The sequence below is a fragment of the Neolamprologus multifasciatus genome, chromosome 22 (genome assembly GCF_963576455.1).
Source record: "Neolamprologus multifasciatus chromosome 22, fNeoMul1.2, whole genome shotgun sequence".
Taxonomy (NCBI): domain Eukaryota; kingdom Metazoa; phylum Chordata; class Actinopteri; order Cichliformes; family Cichlidae; genus Neolamprologus; species Neolamprologus multifasciatus.
In genome coordinates this window covers 4323927-4339502 of record NC_140459.1, presented here as the reverse complement: position 1 = coordinate 4339502, position 15576 = coordinate 4323927, and the positions used below count along the sequence as shown (strand labels likewise).

Here is a 15576-nt window from a genome sequence, read left to right as displayed (position 1 = left end):
ACAAGCAAGAAGGTTAGACACAGAGGCTGACAAAGATGGATGACTGAGTGTGAGGGAGAAAAAGAGAAGATCAAGTAAAAGAGGTGAGGAACTTGGAAGAAAAAGAAGAATCATAGAAAGATAAACAGAGACATGACATGTCCAGACAGTTCACCTCACTGCTTAGGCAGAGCAGCCAAATTAAAATGCAAAGCATCCAAAGGTGACTGATGGAGGCTCAGAGTTATGAACTGATCAGGTTTTAGCCACAAGAAATAGAAAGGTAAAAAAATGTTTCACTTGAAATGTGTTTTTCTAACTGAAGACGTTACACATAAACATTGAATGCACACTGTAGATTCAATGGTTGAATCTATCTATCTATCTATCTATCTATAGAGTATAGAAGAAAAAGTTAGGAAGACAACAAAAGGGAACAGATGTTTTTTAGTTAGCTCACTAAAGTCAAAGTCAAATTTATTTATATTTCACATTTCATACAAAAGCTGTTCAATGTGGAAGACAAAAATAGAAAATATAATACAATAAAATGTATTTTTCATGTAAAAGCTACGAAAAAGAAAAACATTTTTCAGCCTGATTTAAAATAACTAATAAATTCTACACACCGCAGGTGTGAGGGGAGTTTATTCAACAACTGAGACACATGAAAACACTAAATGCTGCCTCACTTTGTTTGGTTCTAGTCCTAGGAAGATTAAGTATACCTGTTCCTGAGGACCTAAGTGGCTGAGATGCCTTATAGCTCTCATGTAGGTCACTAGGCCCAAGACCACTGAATGCTTTATAAACCATTAGCAGAATTTTAAAATCAATCCTTTTACATACATGTAATCAATTCAACAATTTCAAAATTGGTGTAATATGATCCATTTTCCTGGTGCTGGTCAGGACCCAGCAGCAGCATTTTGAATAAGCTGCAGCTAATAAATTGATTTTTTTTTTTTTTAGTAAGACCAGTAAAAACTACATTACAATAATCTGGACTACTGAAAATAAGTGCATGATTAAGCTTTTCACTATCTTTCTTGGCCACAAGACCCTTAATTTTTGCAATATTTTTAAAGCAGTAATAGGCTGATTTTTTGATTACTTTGACTTTGGGAGGTAAAGATATGAGGTCCATCTCAGTCCATGCGTTCATGTGGATGCATGTTTCTCCCACACTCTACAGAGGGCAGTCACTTGTGACATCACTAAACATTAACTTGGGTTGTCTTAAAGGGACACCACACAATTGTAACTGTTACAGGTCCCAGAACAGAACCCTGAGGGACGCCACACATAACCTTTATTCGGTCAGAATTATAGAATGATACAAAAATAATCTAAATGTGTCACATAAGATTTAAACCAATCAAGCACAGTTCCTGAGAGTCCCACCCATTTCTCTAACCTATCAAACAGTGTGTTATGATCAGCCATATCCAACGCAGCAGTGAGGTCAAGCAATACTAAGACTGCAACTTTTGCTGCATCACTATTGAGCTGAATATCATTTAAGACTTTGATAAGAGCAGTCTCAGTGCTGTGATATGGTCAGAATCCAGATTGAAAAGCACTGAGAAGATTGTTCTGAGTGAGAATAAAAATTATTTGTTTGAAAACAAAGTTCCTGAATAGCTATGCCAAAAATGTTAAATTAGATATGGGCCAATAATTACTAATTACTGAGGCATCCAATTTGGATTTTTAAAATAAATAAATAAATAAATAAATAAAATAGGTTCAATTACTGCAGTTTTCAGGGCCCTGATTGAAGAAATATATTAATTATCTGCAATAGTTCTGCAGATAGTTAGCTACAGGATTAAAAAGGTTTTGTTTTGTTTTTTAAACTGGTGGACAATATATCTAAAGAGCAAGTTGTGGACTCTGTTGAACTATTTGTGTCAAAGATACAAAGTCTAAATGTTTTAAATTTCTTAAGTCCATAACATGCAACTGTTTCAATTAGATTGATTGTCATTTTAACTGATTTATTTATTTATTTATTTTTGAATTTTATTGAATTTTATTTTATTTTATTTGTATTCTTTCACTTATTGTTGCATGTGTGTTGTTGCTGCCTGTGTTTGAGTAATTTCTGTAACTGTGAGACACCTGCTGCTGCCTATCTTGGCCAGGTCTCCCTTGAAAAAGAGGTTTTTAATCTCAATGGGATTTTCCTGGTTAACTAAAGGTTAATAAAATAAAATAAATAAATTTCTTAAATTGTTAATAAAATAAAGGGGCACAGGTGTTATTACTATATCGCCAGAAATTGAGACACCAACACGAACGTTGTTAATATTGTTATCGATGATCTTTGAAAAAAAAGGTCTTTCTTGCCCATTTCAACTTTTGATTATATATCTGAAGACTTTGTTCATAATTATTGTAATGAACCTGCATTCACCATGTCTGCACTCCCTTTTCTGAGTTCTAACCATTAAATCATTCCTCCAAGGTGACCTTTCCCTCCACAGATAATTTTGGTCTTAATCGGAGTAATAGCATCCATAACAGTCAAAGCATGAAGGTTAAAGCCATTTAACCAAGGTCATCAAGAGAATCCAAAAGCAAAGATGATGGTGGTGTATAAGCCTAAATAAGCTGTGGATAGGTATTATCATTGATACAGCATTTTTTAATCATTTTTAAATTCACCTGATTTTAAATAAGACCCAATAATGATCTGAAAATGCTGTCACTGAGCACAACATCTAATACATTTAAACCTTTACAGACAACTAGATCCAATATATGACCCTTGTTATGCTCTGGATATGTCACATGTTGAGAGCATGTGACATATCCAGAATATGTCACATGCTCTCCAAAATATGTAACAATTCTCCACAATATGTAACAATTCTCCAAAATATGTAACAATTCTTCACAATATGTAACAATTCTCCAAAATATGTAACAATTCTCCACAATATGTAACAATTCTCCAAAATATGTAACAATTCTCCACAATATGTAACAATTCTCCAAAATATGTAACAATTCTCCACAATATGTAACAATTCTCCAAAATATGTAACAATTCTTCACAATATGTAACAATTCTCCAAAATATGTAACAATTCTCCACAATATGTAACAATTCTCCAAAATATGTAACAATTCTTCACAATATGTAACAATTCTCAAAAATATGTAACAATTCTCCACAATATGTAACAATTCTTCACAATATGTAACAATTCTTCACAATATGTAACAATTCTTCACAATATGTAACAATTCTCAAAAATATGTAACAATTCATTAACAAATCAGTTTTTTGCATAATCTAAATGAATATTAAATATCAAAATCTCACATCAAAACAACACAATCAAAATGAATACAAAGTTAGAGAACTCACTAAATAATACTGCTTTGTTTCCTCACTTGACCTTTTTATTCTACCATTTCTTTAAATTGGAAAAGGCGACTGCACAGCAAACTTTAGAGAGTTCAGCTGGAATGACAGAAGACTCAGAGCTTTGTTCAAGGACAGTGGATACTCAGCATTAAGGGAAAGGAGATATTACTTATTCATTTTCTTCTCCCAGTTCACCCAGCCAATCATGAGATATGTTTCCGTGACCTTCTGGTGCAGTGCTACCAGCTTATTAGCATAATATTAGTTTTAAATAACAGTACTTGGTGAAATAAATGTAGTCATGTATTATTAAAGGAAACCTGCATGCGTATATGTCCCGTGTGCAGTCGTGACCTCGACCAAAAGGTGGCAGTACCTGGCAGAGAGGTATATAGGGAGAGAAGGGTGAAGGGTGTGAAACTAAGCTGCTCTGATCCTTAAGGCATGCAGAGAGTTAGGACCCTGAACCGTGAACTTGTGTACTGCAGTGAGGTCTAATGAGATTACACCAACACGATGGGAGAAGAGGATACATCAGGCTGGGTGAACCACTGAGGGTGAGCTTGTCCAAGTTCATGTTTACTGATCGAGTATCTCGAACACTGTTGTTCTGGTTCATTTACTGGTTCCTGCGTCTTGAGTTTTAATATATTTTGATGTTTAGTTTATGTTTAAGTTCATTAGCTTATCTAAGTTCATTACTATTTTTCCTATGTTGACTTGTTATAGTTAATTGTTTATTAGATTCTGCTTGTGTCTTCAACCCCTGTGTTTAGGTCTTCCTCGCCCTTCATATGTTTCATGTCTGCCTGTCTTATGTTTCCTGTTTTATTTTGAAGAGGTCTGGTGTCCCATGTTCACTGTGTTTAGTTTCACTTCCACTGTGGCGTCATTATGTTCATTCTAATCAGCTGTGTTTCCCCTGATCACCTCCTGTGTTTTTTCAGTCATTTGTTGGCTGATCTTCTGTTATCTTGCCTTGTTCCCATCCTTGCATTGTTTCCAGGGTTTTTAATTCATGCCAGGTCTTCATGTCAGATTTCTATGTTCATGTTCCATGGTTAGCTTTAGTTTACCCAGGTTAGGTTGAGTTTTCGCCCCTGCCCTTTGTTTGTATTATTTTTGCCAGCCTTAATAAATGGCTGGTTTTTGTTACACCAAGTTTTGTCTCTTCACCTTCCTGCACTTGGGTCCACCTTCTCACTCCCACACAGTCAGCTTCTCTACCAGACTGTGACAGATGATTTGGGCTTGTTTTGCAGTCACAGGACCGGCACTCCTTACAGTCAATTATCAACATATTCTAGTCAAACTTGAGGCTGTCAGTCAAACAGCTAAAGCTCAACCGACTTTCAGTCATGCAGCAGGAAAATGATCTCAAGCAGGGCAAAAGATCTACAACAAAATAGCTGAAAAAAAAGAATTAAGGTGTTGCAAAGGCCCAGTCGAAGTCTAGACTTCAGTGTTATTGAAGTGCAAAGTTTGGGGAGAGCTGTGCATTAACAAACGCTGGAAAACCTCTAAGTACTGAATGGGGCAATCGTGGCTCAAGAGTTGGCAGTTCGAAGGTCGCCGGTTCGAGCCCCGGCTCGGACAGTCTCGGTCGTCGTGTCCTTGGGCAAGACACTTTACCTACTACCTACCGGTGATAGCCATAATCCCTTCAAGTTATTTGCTTCTGAAGGTGGTTCTACAAACTATAAATCGTGGGGATCACTTAGGTTTTCCACAGGACTGCAGTGGTTAAAAAAGGTTTTAAATGATCATAAGCAGGTTATTTAATTGGAAACTGAACTGCAGCCACAGACTCTTAAAATCCTAACATATCCTCAGTTCTCTTCCTTCTTTGTGTCTCTGCTGTTATTTGAATTTTCTTTTGTCTCCTGGGAGAATCTCTCCGTGTCTCATTGTTTGTTTCTGTGTGTGTTGTAGTCACTTTTATTTTGGTAATCACTTTCTTTTTGCATCCAGTCGCTTTGCTGACTTTATTTTGTCTCACGCTCCTGTGATTGTCAGTTCCTCCCTATGATCCCCATGTGTTTATATTTAGTCTCGTGTCTCCTTTGTCAGTCGGTTTGTTAACTTCTCAAACTCTGAAAAGTTTGAGTGTAGGTTTTGGTTCTTGTTAGTTTCTTCTTCTGTTTGCCTTTTTGTTGGACGCATCCTGGATCTTCCCCGCTGTGCTTTTAGTTGCTGTTCTTTCACTCGTAGCGTCACTAAAAATATTTTGTGTTCGCCAATCGTTTCTTGTCGTTCTTCATATGAGTCTTCAGTGACATATCTTTTTAAGACAGGGAAGAAACATTTGGTACTGGCGTTAGTCATTGTCCTCTACGTTTGTTTAGGGCAATGTAACTGATATAGACAGTTACATTTAAAGTAATGAGTTTGGAATCAGCTCAACTGCATCTACAACGCTGGCTCCAGGAACGCAGTACTAAAATAATTCTTGGCCAAAATATCTCACTGGCATTGGTTTGAACAGGATTCTGGTATATGTAGCCAATCAGTGAAGGAAGTGTTGTGTCTGATGGCTGCTCCACTGAATCTGGATTCTGAGGCTTCTGTGTTCTTTTAACAGCCACTGCCTCAACAAAGAAATGGGCAAAGATATGAAGTTTGAAAAGCTGGAAATTCTTATTTTGAAGAAACAAATGAACATGATGGTTCTAATCAAGACCAACCTTCTCCATAATCTCCCTCTCATAGCCCAAATGCAAATCAAGGCAGGCAAAACTAAGTACAGCCTATTTTCTTTGTTCTGTGGTTTATCTGTGCACTGTCTCCATCATCAGCTCTCTTTCATTCTCAGTTCTTATTGTCCAAATGACAATTAGACATAATCATCCATGTGCGTCATTGGTGACCTGCATGTCACAGTGCAAATCGTGATTTGAACGCACTCTTCCTCTTACTTGATGATGTTTTCCAGTTATTACGGCAGAACTATACTCAAACAAAAGGAAGCTCTTTCATTGGTCACGACATTCAGACACTGACCTTTCTAAAGATACGCTGAGCAGAGTTTTAAAGATGTCGCACATTCTTACCGCGTTCTTTGTTTCATCTCTTTATGCTGCATACGAGCATTTCAAATGCTTTGGGATAAAAAAAGGATTTGGCCGGTAATTCTTATTGGAGCTTTTCCTTCCCTATGACCTGGATGCTCCCTTTCCCACAAGTACCTACTTTTCAACTCCCTAGACCAGAATGTGGTCCAGTAGAGGCAGAGCCCTTAGTGCTGCTGAGCCTATTGTCTGCGACAGACTCCCCTCTAATCTCTAACATCATATCTGAGCATTTTCAAAGAGCACGTGAAATGTCATCTATGCACTGAGGCCTTGGTGCACAGCAACCCTGGATTCCTTGTTATTATTACTATTATTGTTATTATTATTATTAAGGACCCCATGATTGGCACGATACACATTTGGTCCACTCTACTGAGTGATCCTTATTTAAGGGAAACAGTTTACTGCCTTCTCAACTTGATGGTACTGCAAATGTCATCTGACAGCTTCTTTTTTATCTTGTCACAGTTCCTACAGCTGCTAAATGTTTTTGTCACTTAAACATAAACACACACCAGTCAGCCACATTATTAAAAGTAGTGAGAACTTAAGTGATGATCTCACTTACAGCGAATTCATGTGGATGTTAATTTGACACATACAGCACACCGAAACCAAACGACTAAGCAAACACTCGCTTAAGGAAGCTGTTTCCTGCAGCAGGACATTGTAGCCAAATTGTCGCCAAAGTAGAAGTTTGGGCTGGAAAACTAAGTTACCTCCTGAAATACTTCAAATTGCTTCCTCGTTTACATAATGTGGCTGTATTCCTGTTAAATATTTAGAAATTAATGGTAAATGGACTGATTCTTATATAGCACTTTTCTACTCTCCCGGAGTACTCATAACGCTCTATACAACATGACACATTCACATCCAATCTCACAAGCACTTTCTCTATACTTAGCGTTGTCTAACTACATGTACACATTCACACTCCGATGGATGCATCAGAGAGCAACTTGAGGTTAGTATCTTGCCCAAGGATACTTGACTGCAGGCTGGAGGAGCCAGGGATCAAACCACCAACCGTACGATCAGTAGGTGGCCTGCTCTACAGCCACCTGTACCCCTAAATTAAACCACTACATACTCCATAATATGTCTCACACCTCAAAAGTACAGATAAATATTGTTTTGTTTTGTTTTTTCAGCTAAATTACCAGAAAAGTAAAGTATAATTATATTTAACTGTAATTATTTATTTGGTCCTGTAAACTTGATTTTATTGTAGTGCACCTACCTTAAATTGTATTTATGTTTAATATAATTAAGTCACGGTGGCACGGTGGTTAGCACTGTTGCCGCACAGCAAGAAGGTCCTGAGTTCAATTCCAACATCAGGTCTTTCTGTGTGGAGTTTGCATGTTCTCCCCGTGTTTGCGTGGGTTCCCTCCGGGTACTCCGGCTTCCTCCCACCGTCCAAAGACATGCAGCTTGTGGGGATAGGTTAATTGGACAATCCAAATTGTCACTAGGTGTGAATGTGTGAGTGAATGTGAGTGCGAATGGTTGTCTGTCCCTGTGTGTTGGCCCTGCGACAGACTGGCGACCTGTCCAGGGTGTACCCCGCCTCTCGCCCTATGACAGCTGGGATAGGCTCCAGCGCCCCCCGCGACCCTGAAAAAAGGATAAGCGAATGGATAATTAAGTCATTTCAAATAAAATAAAATAATGAAATTCAAATCAGTTTACATTTATGCACTGCCTTAATACACTTAGTCACAATTTCGCTTATGCAATAAGACTTAAAGCTATAGCCAGTAGCTGCCTGCTAAACCTCAGCTCCACCTAATCCAGTGGTTCCCAAAGTGGGGGGCGCGTCCCCTAGAGGGGGCGCAGAGCCATTGTGGGGGCCGGGGTATGAATAAAAACAAAAACAAAGCTTGGACACAAACGCAAAGCAGGAGATGAAGCATCGACAAATATGCTTCCAATCCAACTTCCTTCCAAGCCAAAGACTAGAAAATATGGCGAAGCGTGTCTTCAAGTGCCAAGGTAGGTAACCCTGACAGAATTTGTTTCCCCTGCATCGGGAGCAGCGCTGGGCTCTCCAAGTCACAGACAAACAGTATCCCACATTGTTGATGTTTAGTTCACGAACACTTTTTTTTTAAATGTATTAATAGCAGTGTTGAACACAGTAAAAAAAAAAATAAATACTTTTACTAGTTTACTTTTATTTGTTTATTTGTTTACAAAAGGTTTGAGGTGTGGAATAAACTGCAATGGAATTTGAAAAAAAAATATGGGTGTGTGTGGTTGTAGGATGTGTTTGTGCGGGGGGCGGGTTCTTGTAAAACAAAGGGGGGACTAGCATAAAGTTTGAACACAAACTCTTGCTGTCTGTGTCTATGATTCAGCTTTCTATCCAATATGCTCACTGTTGGTTAAGTAAAGTCTGCTATCTCATATAATACAGATTTACTCCCTCACATATCTTCCTCTCGCCCATCTAAAAGCTGATGTTTTGGGGTTACGTTAGGCCATTTGTTCGAAAATGGCACTGCAAGCTCTCGAACTGCCAATCAAATGTTTTATCAGATTGCAAAGTTTTCTAATCCACACTTTGCACAGAAATATTCAAATTTATTCATAGTTTCATTCCTGTGTGGTTGCGTTTAATACGTACTTATCTCATTCTGGAAACTATTATGTGTCTGTCAGTCCTACACTGACTGAAATGCTTTTACCACATGAAGAGCTTTGTTTCATTCTGCCATGAATGCATTTGGGAGTAAAATAATATTCCGACGTCCGTCACTCAACAGCACTAGAAAGAGAGCGAGAAAAGACAGTTGGCATGAAAAGATAGTGTAATTTTTCAAGATAGGCACTCGGCAAGTTTAATTATTTGTGATCCTACACAGTCCTACTCAGAGAATGTATCATCTCCAAGGGTGATTTGCATGTGATTACAGAAAAGATCTATCTTAGTTAAAACTAGTGAATGTATGTAGTGGTATTTGTCAGTGGATGCAGATTACAATATCAAGAGAAAGAGAGCGAAATAAATCAATGGACCTCAAACATATGTCGTATATGGACTGTAATTTTGATAATTCATGCACAGTAATTGCAATATCAATAATATTAATAATAATATTAACACTATCTGCTCCATTAAGGGGCATCTATATAGAAAGTCGATGAAAACTGGCGACTGCCTCAGCAGGCAGAAAACGTGCTGATGGGGAGCTCCTAAGTTAAACTTTTATCAACCTCCAGAAGAGTGATTGAACTATCAGTGATTGTGCAGGATACTGTTTACTGATTTATAATGGCCACTAAATAAACTAAAGGGTTTCCTAGACAACCAGAACATTCACTAGCAACTAACTATCAGCAGCAAAGCAATCGTCTGTGGATTCCCCTTTAAAGCTCCTCAGTGGTGGTTGTGGTCAGGAGTTCTGCGTGTGCCAAAAACTGCACTTCCTTTAACAGCAACCTGGCTCCAAACTGGGGTTGACCCTAATTGTTTGTGGTGTCAAGTCGATATTGTATGTGTGCAGCTGCACTACTCATTAGGATATTTATGGGTCTGATGTAAATACAGTGTCTCAACAGGAGAAGCAACTGTCTCCTTACCGGTTCTAATTGTGTCCGTCTTGCATATCTTTTATCATAAGCTTATTGTTGCATATATTTCACATTTACATGTTTTAGATGATTGAATAATTTTTAATATACAAAGATAACTCAAGTAAGTACTAAAAGCAATTTATAAACATGTCGTTTATTCTTGATATTTATTTATAATCACCTCTGTTAATCCTTCATATTTCTAACTGAGTGATTTGTATATATTAGTGCTATTTCTTAAGTTTTTAAACTCTGTAACATATTGTATTGTTTAAATTGTTTAGTCTGTTACTGTAACTGTAACCCACATCATTTCCTTAGGGATTAATAAAGTATTCTGATTCTGATTTACTGATGGAAGAGGGCTCTCCAAACCTGCCCGGCCCTGTGAGAGAAAGTAATGACCAGTTTTGTCTTCAGTTTCTGTCACTGGGATCTCTTCTTTTACCTCAGAACAAGAAAAAAGAAAAAAAAAGCAGAAGTTGGAGGTGATTTAGACTTGATGTCAGATATGAAGATAAAAACAGGTGATTCTACAATATTGCAATTGACTGAAAAATGGTAAAAGATGGAACCATTAAGATTAAAAATTGAAATGAAATTGAAAATCTTTAGGTTGAATCACAGGATTTAAACCTGCAGCAGTGAGGAAATGTGCCAAGGTGCAGTTTTGCCTTTTCAGTAAGTGCATTGAAAGAAGCTTTCTAGACCCTGACTTAAAAGATTTGCAGCATTTAAAGCCTGTTAAGATGGTAATTAAGAGTCAGTTTGTTGTGGTTGAAGTTAATAACATTTGGGTATTATAAACTTAGATGATTACTTACACTTTCAAACATGACACGTTTAGGCATCTTTTAACAGTTTCGTGTCTGTTTTTTGTCATTGTTGTGATTATTATGTTGCATCTGAAAAATATATCAACTTACACAAATAAAGAAAACAAATAAATAAATCAGATTTAACAGATATTTATATATAATATATTTAAGTATCCATCTTCATGAAAAGACTAGAACTTGACTGATTCAAGTCAGTGTCATTCGTTATTACAGCAAAAAATTGTTTAATGTTTTATAACAATGACAATTTTAACTATATATTTGGGTTATTATTTATTGATTTATTGTTGTGTATTTGTTTCCTTGTTTCTATAGTTGGAACAAATCATATATGACCTAATCTGAAGGTTACAATAATAACATTTAAGCAGTTGTTGGCTGTCTCTGTGATGCCATAACCAGAATAACAGGGGTCAGGGCAGGAAAAAGGCCTGGATTTAGACCGCCTGACTGCGAGCGGGTCAGCTTGACACAGGCTTATGAAACATGCTTATAGGCTGAGGAACAGTCCAGACCTGCAGGTAAGCTGTCAAACCTACTCGTGTGATCTCAGCATGACTCGTGGACGACATCACAGAGCTGTAAACATGAGTCAACATAAAAAAGAATTATATGTTAATTTCTCCAACATTTTCACAGGAATTCTGGGATGAAGAAGCTGCTCTCCAAAGTAAACTGAGGGTGACAAAGTTAGAGTTCTATGTTAGGAGCTGATTTTTAAAATATTAGGTTATATTATTTCTAAAAATGGACTCACGGCTCGTCCACAAATCTGAAACTAGGAAAAGCAGAAAACGTGAGAAACTAGAGGGAAATATTTTGTCTAAAAATAAAAATCAATTATTGGATTTTACATAAATGATTTTGTTTTGTTTAATGGAATGATTCATTAAGACAAGCTTTTTCCATGTTTAATGTTTGATTTTGAAGTGACTACATGACATCATAGACTGGTATATTCAGTCTCCAGAACTCAGTCCATCAGAACATTTGTGGTGGGAGCTGAAGCTTCAAGTTTTTTAAGTGACAGCCAAGAAACGTAAAGGATTTAGAGAGTTTCTATCAAAAGGAGACGTGTCCAAACCTGATGACCAACTACAAGAAACACCTTACTGCTGTACTGGCCAACATTTTGCCAATGTTGTGGTTCAGGGGGTTGGGAAGCTCATCTTGTAACCGGAAGGTTGCTGGTTTGATCCCCAGCTCTGTCTGTCTTGGTCGTTGTGTCCTTGGGCAAGTCACTTCACCTACCCCCTACTGGTGTTGGCCAGAGGGATGCTTTGCTTTCGGATAAAATACTTGTTTCGCTCAATTACATGCAAATCGATTTCCAACTTTTATGTACTGTGTTTCTATTTGTTTCTCAGTTTTTGCTTGATATTCTGTCTCCCCACATTCAAATGAAACTACCATAGAAATTAGTGATTATTGATAATGTGTAAGCTTGATAAAATAAATAAATAAATAAATGTTTTTTCCCCCACAGAGCTTATTCTCACTGATTTTGGGTGGTCTTTTCAGGTTGGATTACATTATACACTTATTTATGTAAACATCTATAATGTAAATGTTGAACATTTGATAAACAGATTTATTTATTTGATATTATTTTATTTATTATTTATTTTATAATTTTTTATATTTTATTATTTATTTAATAATAATTATTTTGTTTGTTTGTTTACAATATGGACACTCTGCAATAATTTAAAAGTTTATTTTATTCGGAAACCTAATTTGTATTTATTTTATTCCAAACAGAAGTGTTTATTAATTATTCTGAAAGCTCGAGACAGTGCCAATAGTTCAGTGATATTTTGTAAAATTACAATGTGGAGATTCTGCAATAATTTAACAGAAGTGCTTATTTTTCACTTGAAATTTTTTTGTGGTCATTTTTATTAAGATTTTATTTTTTATCGACAGAGAATAAAATAAAACCTGTCTTCCAATTAATTGTATTTGTGTGTGTGTGTGTGTGTGTGTGTGTGTGGTAGAAGTATCGTTTTTTGTACTCTGTATCGGCAAGTACTCAGATCCAAGTATCGGTATCGTATCGGTTTGAAAAAATTGGTATCGTTGCATCCCTATTTAAAACATTTATATAAAAAGATTTAGCCCCTTAATACAGTGTGTCAGGTATTAGGGATCAGAAACGGTGGGATCAAATACTTTGCTGTAGCTTTTATATTAAGCTTAGGAAGAGAAAAAACATCTTTATTATAGCCTCAGCTGTTTTACAGCCTTGGAACCCGTCATCTATCTTCTGATGGAGACAAAGGTCAGTGTTTTCATAATTCTGGCGCAGCCGCTTGCTATACAGGCCAAGATTTTTTCTTCTGTGCAGCAGTTTAACAATGCAGATAAATTAATTTAAAGAAACAACTGGAATTTTAATGGTGTTTAGACTGTGACCTGTTTTTGGAATTATATTTCGGCCATGGGATTTCTTCTAAAAAGCAACTGGCCTCTGGCATCAACAGTCTTGTCCCTTGCCTACATTATTATGTATGTTCATATGCCGATATCAGTGCACAGAGATCGCCTGATGCAAAACCGAGCTGGTTAGAATATTAGTGATGATGCTTATTAAAGAGTGTTCATCACTGGGTTAAAAGCAGCCTCTGAGAAGGCAACAGAAAGAAAGATGTGCCTTTTGAGCTAACATTAAGCAGCATCGCTCAAAATCATACCCGGAGAAATCCACCAAAGAAGCACAGAAAGCTTCTCTACACCCACATGCAGGTTCAGAAAATAGAGCAGAATACAATGCAGACACAAGAACTGTTACAGTTTGTCCTCACTTTTTTTTTCCTAGACTCACTTAACTTTCACACTTTTGTTCTTACTACCACTACCACTCTCCACCTACATCTGCAAGTACACAGTGAGCTCTCACAGGTCGTCAATATGATCTAACATTAACATATTAATCCTTTATTCTTTTGTCAGAGCCTGTATTTCTATGGGTTATTCCCCAAACAGTGTTATAAGTCATGGTTAATTCAAATCAGGTAGTTTTGAAAGCCACACTGCATTTTTTTACAGTTGGTCCGTCTTTAATTTTGTGCTTTTCAGCACAGCTTTATTCAGTCTTCCTGTGCTTTTAAAGGAACTTTGTGTTTTTCTTTATTATTAATCTGTGCTCCAGTGCCATCATCACACTAGAAAGCAAGTTCAGCACAGTTAGGCTTAAACCTAAATCCTAAAACCCCAGTGAGAGATAATAGAGTCACAGTAGAAATCGCCGACCTTCCTTGTCTGGTCCAGGCTCTACGCTTCAGATTCTGTGCATGGTCACATAAATGGTGGCTTTGACGTGTCATTTGGCTTCCTCGGTGCAAAATGACGTCTCCAGGGTGACAACTTTAGTCAGAGCCATTGTCAGACAAACAGCTGAAAAAGCCATATGAAGAACACACTGTAAATATATAACGATTAAAGCCAACACAGTTGCTGCAAACAGGGTAAGAGAGCAGTGGTGGTAGAAAACCATTAATCATGTGAATTCCATTCATCCACACTTTTTCCACAGCACTGACCTCCACCATCACCACCACCTCCACCAACTCTTCTGGGTAGACACCAAGGCATTCATAGCATGTCCCAGGTCTGCCCCAGAAACTCATCCTGAGCCGTTTGTGGATGTGAAGGAGCAGCAGCTCTATTCTGAGCCCCTCCTGAATATCCTCAACTCTCCACTCGCTTATAATGAGTAGTCTCCAGATTCACCAGTTCACGCGTTCACCAGTTCATTCCCAAAGATATTTCTCCAGCTCTTGTGAATTTATATTAGTATATTTCTAACAAAACAGCTGGACCTTAAAGCGACTGAACTTTCAACTTTATACATTTGACCATTACAGGTTATTCAGTGTTTCCTCACTATATGATATGATAACATTATAAAGCATAAATCGTATTTATACATTTGAATCTGAAAGACTGCAAATTCCTCTGACTTTAAAATAAAAGTACACACAGACTGTGCTGCTGTAGCTTCACTGTACAGCTTCACTCGGCTGTATTTTACACAGGCAACAAGCTGTGCACGTACAAATCCCTTCACACGTAGAACATGTCCTCCTGACATCTCCTGACTCGAGATGTGGCAGTTCCAGCAAATTTTAACTTCTGTCCTCCAAACATAACGTGCTCCAGGTTATGTGTTCAACTTTGAAGCCACCTTCAAAACATTGCCTTTGGGCTCAACATTCCTCGCTTATTAATATTTCTTCATCGTACAGCCCTCAGACTGCCTGCGGCCATGATGACAACAACAGCTCCTACTGTATCCTTCTGCTTTGATCCTCCATTGTTTTGTATGCAGTGCAGATACAGTTTTCTGAGGATAGCTTGGAGCACTTGTGCTACCTTTAAGAGGGTAAATGGGCAATGACAGGCCGCCTGTATTAGAGGTGAGGTAACTGTGTCCTAGACACATGGATTTTTTTAAAAACATCTACAAAACTGCTCAATAACGTGACTTAGTTTGTTGTTGTTGAGTACACTAATGACACCATTAGGAGCAGTGTTGCCAACTCCTCAGTAAGGAAAATCGCTATTGGTTGTCCTAAAAGTCGCTAGAAGTCGCTAAATGACGTCATCGCCTAATTTGCATAATTGGTCATGCTAATGTAATTGTAACCTACGTTGTTGGAGAGAGAAATAACATCGTGGAAGAGACATAAAGTGAGTAAAAAACGTCCTAAATGCATTTAGAGTT

At 37.4% G+C, this 15576-nt stretch overlaps 1 long non-coding RNA gene across 1 annotated transcript in view; it reads left to right on the top strand.

Annotated features, from left to right (window-relative positions):
- The window catches only part of LOC146492682 (uncharacterized), a 147754-nt gene extending 132210 nt beyond the window's left edge, over positions 1–15544 (top strand). The window contains exon 2 of the long non-coding RNA XR_014871899.1: positions 15377–15544. This is a non-coding gene — a long non-coding RNA (uncharacterized LOC146492682). The remainder of the gene's footprint in view (positions 1–15376) is intronic.
- Positions 15545–15576: the final 32 nt, after the last annotated feature.